Source organism: Salmo trutta, chromosome 22 (assembly GCF_901001165.1).
Source record: "Salmo trutta chromosome 22, fSalTru1.1, whole genome shotgun sequence".
In the NCBI taxonomy this organism is placed as follows: Eukaryota; Metazoa; Chordata; class Actinopteri; order Salmoniformes; family Salmonidae; genus Salmo; species Salmo trutta.
The window spans coordinates 30,751,135-30,763,595 of NC_042978.1; the positions used below are offsets into that span (position 1 = coordinate 30,751,135).

General features: G+C 39.6%; 1 protein-coding gene across 1 annotated transcript in view; it reads left to right on the forward strand.

The window, feature by feature from the left end:
- The first annotated feature begins 3,965 nt into the window (after window positions 1-3,965).
- Window positions 3,966-12,461, forward strand: part of LOC115158574 (volume-regulated anion channel subunit LRRC8C) — a 100,353-nt gene continuing 91,857 nt past the window's right edge. Inside the window, exon 1 of the mRNA XM_029707690.1 lies at window positions 3,966-4,134. The gene's annotated coding sequence lies outside the window, so the exon portion shown is untranslated. The remainder of the gene's footprint in view (window positions 4,135-12,461) is intronic.

Consider the following 12,461-nt stretch of genomic DNA (forward strand, 5'->3'; position numbering starts at 1 on the left):
AATCAACTCACTTCATTGTTGTGACATCATAGAGGGGGGCAGAGCAAGCTTCAAACAGGAAGCATCCCTGCGAAGCACACTGTAAGATCAGTGACATAGCTTTTTTTTCTGTTTTGATGTTAAGGTTATAAAACTGTCATAAATTATCACAGTGGCATATTCTGATGTAAATGTGCATACTATGTACTGGTGCATCAAAAAATAATAAAAAGTTGCCAATATTATGTTTCAATTTTGTAATTGTCTTTTTTTTGTCCCGCTATACCAACCTGAGCAAGCTAAGGTAGAACAGCATGCATTTCCAATGGAGGAAAAAGATTCGGTTTACATTAGGGACCCCTTGTACAGGGATCTAGTTCTTGTAGTCAGGGCCAGCATTATGCGTGGGCCTTATGGGGCCTGGCCCGCACTACCGTACCTCCTTGCCCATCCAAATAAAATAGTGAAATATTGATCATTTATTTGACCTAGACATGCAGACCTAAGCTTGTCGCCTGCCTTTCCACCTTTGGGCCAACGACTCCCATTGTTAGGGCGGAGACATGAGCCTCTCGGCTCAGTTGTTAGAGCATGGCGCTTGCAACGGCAGGCTTGTGGGTTCGATTCCCACGGGGGACCAGTAAGAAAACATGTATTTATGAAAATGTATGCACTCACTACTGTAAGTCGCTCTGGATAAGAGTGTTTGCTATATTACAAAAATGTAAATATACAGATCTCTGATTTCAGTGTATTGCGAATTGGAAAGTGAAGTTGGTGAGTGCACTGTTGGGATGCTGGCTTCACCTAAAGTAAGTTGATGTTTTGCTAAAATTATATATTTACTCCTGTCTAAATAAAATAAATCAAAATACATCACCGGAGAGCATGACTTAGCCACAGAGGATCATTAGCTTAAAATTAAATAAATGCTGTAGATTGTTTCAAATCACAAGTGTGTAGGCCTATGCCTATTTTGGAAGCCCGCAATTTGGGCAACGTGCTTGGCAATAGGCCTAGCTGATTATTGAGTTGCAGCTGTCTATGTGTGAAGATAATGTGTTTTCAGGGCCGGCTCTCGGCCTTTTCGAGATTTGGTTGGGCCCCCCCACCTACAACGTGCGGGTAAAACATTTTTGTGGCCTCCCCCTCTTGACTGCGGAGAGATACATTTACATTTTGCCATGGGGCGGAGATACATTTCTGCAATTTTATGACAACTTTCATGAAATTCTACTCATTTTGCAATGGGGCACAGAGAAACATTTTGAAGTTTTACAGCTAATTTACTGCAATTACACTCGTTTTGCCATGAAGTGGAGAGACATTTTTTCAGTTATAAAGCAAATTTCCTGCAATTCTACACATTCTGCCTTAGCTGACACCATGTTAGTGATGTCTGAGTGAGAGTGACTAACAAAATCAATGAGGGCTCCCTGGAGGTCAGGGCCCCTGGGCACATGTCCTGCATGACCGGTAGGTATCAGGCCATGATTACTACAAGTTTAGATAGCTGGCTAGACTACTTTACCAATCTAAAAATTGTTAGCTGACATAGCTAATTGAGTGACTGTCAGTGACTGACATGACAAGGGAAAAATGTATGATGCACAACCCAATTTTGAACTAACACCTTGTGTATTCTACTATTCTAACTCTCAGCAGTAAGTTGAGACCCCAACTGAGATCTTAAAAATATATATACATTGTTTTTTCCCATTCTTATGCCCAGAGCCGGCTCTGTGTGTCTTGAGTATAATTTAAAATGTTGAGACAAGAAGAAGGGGAGACGTGTGGCTAAGATATGGTGTGTCTCTCTCCAGTCCAGAATGCATGCTCTCAGAGCTTCAGAATGCGCTAAACTATCTCCCGTCAATTCTTGTGCATTAATTTTTTCATTGTGTGAATTGTTTGCCCTTTGTTTATTTTTATCACTTCCCCATTATTGTCACCAGTAGGCCTAGTAAATGTATCGTTAATCCCCATCATTTGGTTACATTAATTTCTGTTAATGCGCGTATTAATTACAGAGTTCACAATCTGCTACACTTGTGAGAATCAAGTTTTGATTTATTTCATAACCATCATTTACGAGTTTTGTCAATTTTTGCATGGTCTTTTGTTTGGAGTGCTCCATGTGAGCAACGGGCATATGTCTGGTTTCTCTGTCCTGATAACGCTGAGGAAGCACACACCTGAGCATGCATAGAAATAGGCCTACTTGGCCTGCTATGTGCAAATGCAGGAAAGTGCCCATTTGGGGATGTCTGATTTCTGTTTGTCTTAACTCACCACTAATAAGCTAAGCTTTTCAGTTTCTTCACCTCACACAGTAAGTCAACAAAGTTTATTTTTTCAACATCCATTGCAAATGATAATAGGTCCTCACAATATCTGAAAAAATATTTTTCCAAAATCTCCCGGCCTCGATAATAACCAAGCCTCAGAATGAAAGAACAAAATATCATGATCTGATGATCCCATATATCCAATAGAAACGTCATAAAACCAGCTGTCTGTCCCGACCTCACTGGCGTGGGAAACTCTGTGGTTAAAGAAGGATTTTTAAGCTTTGAGACAATTTAGACATGGATTGTGTATGTGTGCCATTCAGAGGGTGAATGGGCAAGACAAAAGTTTGAAGTGTGGGGTATGGTAGTAGGTACCAGGCGCACCGGTTTGAGTGTGTCAAGAACTGCAACTTTGCTGGGTTTTCACAACAGTTTCCCCTGTGTATCAAGAATGGTCTACCACCCAAAGGACATCAGTTAACTTGACACAACTGTGGGAAGAATTGGAGTCGAAATGGGCCAGCATCCCTGTGGAACGCTTTCGACAAATTATAGAGTCCATGCACCGAAGAATTGCGGCTGTTCTGAGGGCTAAAGGAGGTGCAACTTAATATTAGGAAGGTGTTCTTAATGTTTTGTACACTCAGTGTATGTTTTATTTTTCGGTGTGTCAGTTTCAATTCACCCCAGAATAATTTCTTACAGTGTGGCTGTGTGGTTGAGTGGGTAAAATGTTTATGAAATGTACCATCTTACTGCCTCTCCTGTTTCTGATCTGTCAAAATAAAGCATAAATAATTAAAGGTGGTATTCTACAAAAAAATATTCTCCATAGACCCTCATCATCAATCAACATTTAGGCTATAAACCATTTGATTGTATGAGAAACACCGTTTTTGTGTTTTCATGCAATGAAACTCCAAAAAGGGCATTCACAAAGCTTTCTTAAAAACACTTTTGGTGTTTCAGAGTACTGCATTTCTGTTTTAAAACACATTCTGTGTGTAATCCCACTTACATTGGGTTTACATTCAAACACCCTCCCAAGATCTCAGTTTAGGGTCCCTACTTTTCATGATTTTAATACACGGACGGCTACAGTTTTTTCTACAATATTTTATTTTGACTGGATTGTGTTGGGTCATTGTTAATAATAAGTGCAGCATTTAATGCAGTTCAAAATAGTTTTTGCTAAATACTTAACTCATGCAGCTTTCCTCTCTTAATTTAAAATAATAATATCTCAAAGAGTGACCTTTTTTTGTTTGAGAACATGCCCCCCAAAAGGTCTGTGCACAACCTTGACTACTGACATCACTTCCTTCATTGCCAAAGCTTTGATCCTACTAACTGGAACCAATCAAGGGTAGTCCTTCCTTTTCTGGAACAAATCTGAGATGGTCTTCCAGATAATACAACAATCTACCCCACAATCAATTTACCATTAGCATTGAACTAGCTAGCTCACAAAAAGCAGAGGACACACCACTGGTGCGTTCAGTTAGATTAAACGTTTGCTATATTGCGTGGTTGTTTATAATGAAAGACACGTTTCCTAAAAACGATCTTCAACGTTCTTGAACAGACTTTCGACAGTCCAACATTTGCTCAGTTTGATGGGTGTGGCGGGGTGTGGCTTGAAGCAATTAGTGACGTATTTAAAGGGAAGCAGCCATTCCCGAAAGCATTCCCCAACCCCTCCCCGTTTTTCAACTGGTCATTCAGGACAGCACCGTTTCCGTTAAATTGAACGTTGCACCCCGATTTTTCGTAGCCTACTGAACGCAGCACTGGGTCACAATGACTTGATCGCTGCCACTACAGTAAAAAAAAAACAGAACCTATAGGCGGACGAACATCAAGGGTAAGGAATATTTTGTTATTGTACTGATGGTAACGGTCAATGTTGTTTACATAGGGCAAATTTCGTAACATTATCTGTGACTGTATTTGGGTTTTACTGTAAATTAGCCTACACATTGTTGCCGGTAAGCGATATAGATAAACATTTTAACTTTCGCCTGTCTATAGCCCATGTAACCTGAGCCTCCTGCACTAGCTTGCACTGCTACTGAAGTGTTAATATTGAGTTAGGCAAACACCACATATCTCAATTAGTTTTATGCCCACACATTGTCTAGGCTTTATTCTTTTGTTTAAAGGCAATAAATATGAAAAGTGGTGGGGATTTCTCAAGTTTGGATAATTATATCACCTATTCCCGCATCTCCTACCCCTCTTCTCAAAAAGAAAATAGGAGAAAATTAGTTGTGAAATGGCTTCACAGGCCATATGAATACCTGGTTAACTGCATGAGTGCCTATTTTATTATGTGAGGCAGAGAATTCACACCATAGATTAGCCTTATACTGTATAGCCTATGACTAACGCCTTGAGTTTGTCGATATCCTGTCTAGAGGGAATGTTATTTTTTTAAATGTATATCTTATATTGTAGACTCTTATAATAGTGTAACGACAATTATTGACAATTACCTTGAACCCCCCAAAAAGTATTGTCATAATCGGGTTTCGGTAGGCCTAGGTTGTTGGGCCATTAACCGAAAGATACACTGGTTCGAATCCCCGAGCCGGCAAGGTGGAACAGTCTGCCTTTCTGCCCTTGAGCAAGGCAGTCAACCCCCAACAACAACTGCTCCTGGGCACTGATGACGTCGATTAAGGCAGCTCCCCGCATCTCTCTGATTTAGAGGGGTTGGGTTAAATGCGGAAGGCACATTTCGATTGAATGCATTCCGTTGTGCAACTGACTAGGTACCCCTTTCCCTTTCTTGTGGCGGGGTGCGGCTTGAAGCAATGAGTGATGTATTTAAAAGGCAAAGCCCATTCTGACAGTGTTCCCCAACCCACAACCCAACCCCTCCCCATTTTTCAACTGGTCGTTCAGAACAGCACTTTTTCCGTTTTAATTGAACGTTGCATACTGTTTTTTTGTACTGAACGCAGCCCGGATCCACAAGAATACAGCTGCCCTAAAAAACACCCATCGACATCCACTATAGAACCAAGGCTTTCGGATGGACATCACTAGGGACAAGCCATGTACACATTGTGACTTATTTCATTACACCGTACGTCATCTTCACGCAATCTTGTTCCGCTACGGAGAGCATAAGATTGACATTTTAGTCATTTAGCAGACACTCTTATCCAGAGCAACACACTACTGTGTGTGCATACATTTTTGTTATTGTTTGTACTGGTCCCCTGTGGGAATCGAACCCATAACCCTAGCATTGCAAGTGCCATGATCTACCAACTGAGCCACACGGGACTGAGCTTCACAATGCAGAACATGATGGAGGAGAGCCTAGTCTCTCGTCAGTGATCACATTTGTTTTGGGAGATTGCAAAATGAAACCTTTTCATTTAAGATAGGAGAAACATTGTTTGAAGTGATAATAAAACATGTTTCACTTAGTTACTTTTTCCTCAACTTCTTTCTCTAACTTTCTGCCAAGTCACACTAGCCTACAGACCGGCTAGGTAGCTAAAAACTATAAGTTGTGTTGAAGATCCTGTAGCTAGTGACCGCCACCTAATAATTATCAGTAAAAACAAACGCCATTAACATTACCAAAAAGTAAAACGTCAGACAACAGTCATATAATATACAGTGCATTCGGAAAGTATTCAGACCATTTGACTTTTTCCATATTTTGTTACGTTTCAGCCTTATTCTAAAATGGATTAAATAAGCAACCTACACACACAATACCCCTGTCACGTCCTGACCAGTAAAGGGGTCTTTTGTCATTGTAGTATGGTCAGGGCGTGGCAGGGGGTGTTTGTTTTGTGTGTTTTAGGTTTTTTGTTCTAGGGTTTTTTTGTTCCAAAAAATGTTCTGTTTTGTTTTCCAGGTTTGGCCTAGTGTGGTTTCCAATCAGAGGCAGGTGTCTTTCGTTGTCTCTGATTGGAAGCCATACTTAGGCAGCCTGTTTTCCTTTGGGTTTTGTGGGTGGTTGTTTTTCGTATAGTCCTTGTCCTTACGGAACTGTTGTTTGGCGTTAGCTTATTTTTGTTTAAGTGTTCTCTTAAAATAAATAAAAGAAAATGAGCACGATACCCGCTGCGCCTCGGTCTGTCTTTTACGACGCCCCTGACAACTCCATAATGGCAAAGCGAAAACAGTTTTGTAGAAAGTTTTGCAAACTTATTACAAATAAAAAATAAAGTAAGCTTATTTACATAAGTATTCAGACCCTTTGCTATGAGACTCAAAATTGCGCTCAGGTGCATGCTGTTTCCATTGATCATCCTTGAGATGTTTCTACAACTTGATTTGAGTCCACCTGTGGTAAATTGAATTGATTGGACATGATTTGGAAAGGCACACATCTGTCTATATAAGGTCCCACAGTTGACAGTGCATGTCAGAACAAAAAACCAAGCCATGAGGTCGAAGGAATTGTCTGTGGAGCTCCATGACAGGATTGTGTCGAGGCACAGATCTGGGGAAGAGTACCACAAAAATGCAGCATTGAAGGTCCCCAAGAACACAGTGGCCTCCATCATTCTTAAATGGAAGAAGTTTGGAACCACCAGCCTTGGTCAGGGTAATGATCAAGAACCCGATGGTCACTCTGAGAGAGCTCCAGAGTTCCTCTGTGGAGATGGGAGAACCTTCCAGATGGACAACCATCTCTGCAGGACTCCACCAACCAGGCCTTTATGGTAGAGTGGCCAGATCAATGCCACTCCTCAGTAAAAGGCACATGACAGCCCGCTTGGAGTTTGCCAAAAGGCCCCTAAAGGACTCTCAGACCATGAGAAACATGATTCTCTGGTCTGATGAAACCAAGATTGAACTATTTGGCCTGAATGACAAGCCTCACATCTGGAGGAAACCTGGCATCATCTCTATGGTGAAGCATGGTGTTGGCAGCATCATGATGTGGGGATGTTTTTCAGAGGCAGGGACTGGGAGACTAGTCAGGATTGAGGGAAAGATGAACGGAGCCAAGTACAGAGAGATCCCTAATGAAAACCTGCACCAGAGAGTTCAGGACCTCAAACTGGGGGCGAAGGTTCACCTTCCAACAGGACAACGACCCTAAGCACACAGCCAAGTCAATGCAGGAGTGGCTTCGGGACAAGTCTCTGAATGTCCTTGAGTGGCCCAGCCAGAGCCCGGACTTGAACCCGATCCAACATCTCTGGAGAGACCTGAATATAGCTGTGCAGAACCTGAGAGCTTGAGAGGATCTGTGGAGAGGACTGGGAGAAACTCCACAAATACAGGTGTACCAAGCTTGGAGCGTCATATCCAAAAAGACTCAAGGCTGTAATCGCTGCCAAAGGTGCTTCAAGAAAGTACTGAGTAAAGGGTCTGAATACTTATGTAAATTTGATATTTCAGTTAATTTTTATGAAATGTGTAACATTTCTAAAAACCTATTTTTGCTTTGTCATTATGGGATATTGTGTGTAGATTGATGATTCTTTTTTTCATAAGCATTTTAGAATAAGGCTATAACATATCAAAATGTGGAAAAAATCAAGGGGTCTGAATACTTTCCGAATGCACTGTAATTTGCTTAACAGCCAAAGTGTATTATTTAACATTACAATTAATATAGTGTTCACTTATAGGAATGGGTAATTGTTTACACATTGCTACTTATTCGATAAAGCCATCACCGAAAACCACATTTTCATCTTGTTCTGTGGTTTGGTAATTCCTGTTCTTTTGACGGACTCTAGCTGCACTAAAGACGACTCAAAGTTTATAAAAAATTATATGTATGCGGCATCCGTTTCTCAGCAGAGCCTTCAACTGCAACATTGTGATACGACTCCGTTGCGACGGTCCCCCTTGAAATGAATGACATCCGGCGCCATGCAACGGACTGCTCAGATATAATGTGAATTAAGCATAAGGCACATTTTGTTATTGTATTATGATTGATGGTAAAGGTCCATGTTGTTTACATAGCGCATATTTCGTTAGAATGAGTAGTTACATGCACACAATAATACAATTATTGTGAATAGTCAGATTAATTTGATAGTTTGATTTAAATGTTTATATCTGTTGCAAGAACAGCAATTGACCTAATAATCCTGTTTACACAGACACATCTGAAATAGGCTACTTGATGGGGAAATCGAAATAAACGTTCTACCACAGCGACCATGTTATTTTAAGAGATATAGATAAAGATTTTTACTTTTGCCTGTCTATAGCCCATGTAACCTGAGCCTTCGGCACTCTGGTACTGCTACTAAAGAGTGCTGATATTGAGTTAGGCATATACCACATAACTCAATTAGTTGACTGCCCACACTTAGCCTTTATTATTTTGTTTAAAGGGTAGAAATATGAAAGTGGTGGAGATTACTCTAGTTTGGATAATGATATCCCCTATTCCCCATTTCCTACCCCTCTGCTTCTCCACCCCATGGCTTCACAGGGTATATGATTAACTGGTTAGCAGAATGAGTGCTTATTTATGCGAGGCAGAGAACTCACACCCTAGATTAGCCTTATACTGTATAGCCTAATACTAACGCCTTTGAGTTTGTCAATATCCTGTCCATAGGGGATGGTTTATGGTTGTTGTTTTTTGGGAAAGACCAATCATAGTATGTGTTTTGAAGTTGAACAAGGATAACAGACTGCTTTAAGATCAGAAAATAGGCTCAGCAGTTTGCATTATGCAGTTGAATAATATTTACCAGTTGTAGCTTATAGTATATTTCCGGTTTCCATTGTACAAGTTATTGTTAAAAGATTTGTCCTACGTAAGTCTGACGTTATTGCATTATTGTTAACATTTAAGACCTATTGTTACAAGTTCACTCCACTGTTCTCTCAAGGGGACCCTAGAGTCTAATATTTTCTAGTGTTTTTCCCTGGTCCTTATGAATAACTAATGAACCCATATTGAACAGGATGTGTTATCCTGGGGACTGACTGGGGACTGGGTGTGATCTAGCGCTGGCACAATTGTCATATTATAGTGTAACCGGCATCCATGGACAATAACTGTGAAAAAATAAATAAACGTCTAATCATCTTAATACATTTATTTTAAGAGAAGGGAGATTCAATGTTATATTCAAGTAGCTATAGTTTACCCAATAGCAGTTTTACATTTTTTTTTACATGAAATGGGTAAAGTTGGTAGTCCTTTTACTCATGAACTCTTCAAAAAAACAATGAGCAAACACATAATAATATGATTATTGTGGATAGTCAGATTAATATAATTCATATAATAAAAATCAGGCTACCTGATGGGACTTTTGGTAAATGCAGAAAATCCGCAAACAAAATAAAAATTCTACCACAGTGACCATGTTATTTTTGCGAAACCTTTTTCATTCTTAGTTGGGACATATAAGGTTTGTATGTGAAAACTATTTCTAAGATGCATGCTTTCAGTTTTTCCGAACTCACTTCACTCATAAAAGGGAGGCTTTGCTAACGGTGCTGGCATATGTGTAGATCAAATACACAGCTGGAATGCCAATTAAGCTGTTTACATGTCCTAATAATTTGAAAGATTGCTTAGAAAACTAGATGTTTTAATCGGCTTATGCTTACTTCGATTTTGACATTATGCCAATTAAGATAAGCAAGGTAAGGTGTTTACATGACTATTTCAATACTGGGCCTACTGCTACAAATCAGTTTAACATCTAATTATTAGTCTGCATGTAAACATACTCAATGCTGTGTAATACAATTAGAGATGTTAGTAGTACTGTTTAGACTCCACAGTGAAATGCTCAGAATCTGTCTGTGACTTTCAGACAAAGTTGTATGCTGACCAACCCTGGTTAAAGATTATAGATTTTTACTGGCATGGTGGTCTATTTAAAACAGTGCAGCTGTTTTTAATTGAACCTTTATTTTAAAACAGAGTCATGCTGAGACCAAGGTCTCTGTTTCAGAGCAGTCTTGTAATTACAAAAATATTGAAGGAATCTCCAGAGTAAGCCATCCCTTAGACCAGGTCTGGATGCTCTAAATCCACACAACAGATAAATTCATATTTTGGCTTATAGAAACATCTATAACAAAAATGTCAAATATTTGGGCTTGAAAGTGCTAAAATATTAGGGTTATTGGAAGTACTAAAATATTTTGCTGTAGCTCTCTTGAGACATGTTTTGATAGAGTTGTTTAGTGCTAAAGACTATATACACATTAATGGGATGCTGGCCCATGTTGACTACAATGCTTCCAACAGTTGTGTCAAGTTGGCTGGATATCCTTTGGGTGGTGGACACTTCTTGATACACACGGGAAACTGTTGAGCATGAAAAATCCAGCAGCGTTGCAGTTCTGGACACAAACCGGTGCATCTGGCACCTACTACCATACCCCGTTCAAAGGCATTTCAATATTTTGTCTTGGCCGTTCACCCTCTGAATGGCACACATACACAATTAATGTCTCAATTGTATCAAGGCTTTATAAATCCTTCTTTAACCTGTCTCCTCCCCTTCATCTACACTGATTGAAGTGGATTTAACAAGTGGCATCAATAAGGGATCATAGCTTTCTCTTGGATTCACCTTGTCAGTCTGTGTCATGGAAAGAGCAGGTATCCTTAATGTTTTGTACACTTAGTGTATATGTCAACAATCCTTCCTCCAAAGGACCCTTCTATGGATTACATTTTGTGAAAATCTCCTATATCATGGTTTTTCTTTGTCCTGATTTCATATGGAATCATTCAAGAACAAAATGAAAATTATTGTCAAACAATGACCATCTAGATTGCTAATCTTCTTTCTAGAATATGATAAATCTGTTAATTCTTCAAATTCTTTAAGGAAACAACTCCTTATACATGCTATTAGGGCTGGGCGATATGGCCAAAATATATCACAGTATTTTCCAAAAAATGTACAGTATGACGATATTTTATGTTGTTTAATAATAAAAGTTGTAAATTTGCTTTATGAGTAGTGCGTGACCCTAGGGTGGCAACACATACATTCTAAGGGATTTCAATGGGTCTTTCTCCATTCTGATTGTTTTATACTGTTCAATTCAACTTCAACCCGAAAAAAGTCTTAATTTTCATTAATTTCTGCATTTGAGATCATTTCCACACTGCCACGTAGGGCTGCACAATATGGGCAAGCAATCTGGGCCTTATTTTTAACCAAATGTTGCAATTTGACTTGCGATTTAGAGCAAAACACTTGGGTTAAGTGTTGGAATCATGGAAATAGAATGTCTATTCTAATTATATAGTTAGAATATAATAGTGGGCATTCAGTGTTTGACATAACAACGAATCAAAATGCCAGGGAGGAGTTATTGTGACAGGGTAGAAACTAAAGTGTTGATAGGTGTTTCCTAGGGGACCCTATAATCTTTGGCTACTTTGAATGTTTTCTCTGAGCTACTTCATGTAGCTAACATATTCTTGCTTTGCATATTCCTCTTTAATTTAGAAGATACTGTTGCACAAACAACATGCTGATTTAGGTCTGCACCATCACTGGTATTATCAGGCTGTATTGCTAATTACGCTTGCTCTTACTCAGTACATTTATTAGCTAGCTAGCGATTAGCATTAGCGGCTAACAAGATTTAGGAACAACTTCCTAAGAAAAGACAAACTAGCTGTTTGCAGATGTAAGAAACACAAGCTAATAGTGATTTATATTAAGAAGCAAAGTGACAACTTCATCGTTGTCATCAACATTGTTGCATATTCTGTATTGACCATGCAGATGAATGCAAGTGTTTCGTGGTCGAGGAACACCAAATGCACTCCTTGAGTGACAGGAGCCGGGGCTAGGTCTGTGTGGAAAGCAGCATGGAGAGAGAGTGGCGAGAGTGGAGGGAGAGGACTCAAGTAGCGAAATAAACTATAAAAATGAATGTTACACACTGCGTATCACATTTAACAAACCAAACATTCAAATACCCTAATAGAAGGTAAAGTAAAAACCCAATCCAGTCCATGCATCAATACCGGTATATCGCAAAAAAAACGGTATACCACCCAGCCCTACAAGCTATACACAAACACTTGAACTGGACTGACCACCTGCTCTGTTTCTCCGCATCTTAGCACACATGCACTCACGGAAACACCCAGACATCCACACACACACACACATATATATTAACTCAGCAAAAAAAAAAACGTCCTCTCACTGTCAATTGCGTTTATTTTCAGCAAACTCAACATGTGTAAAT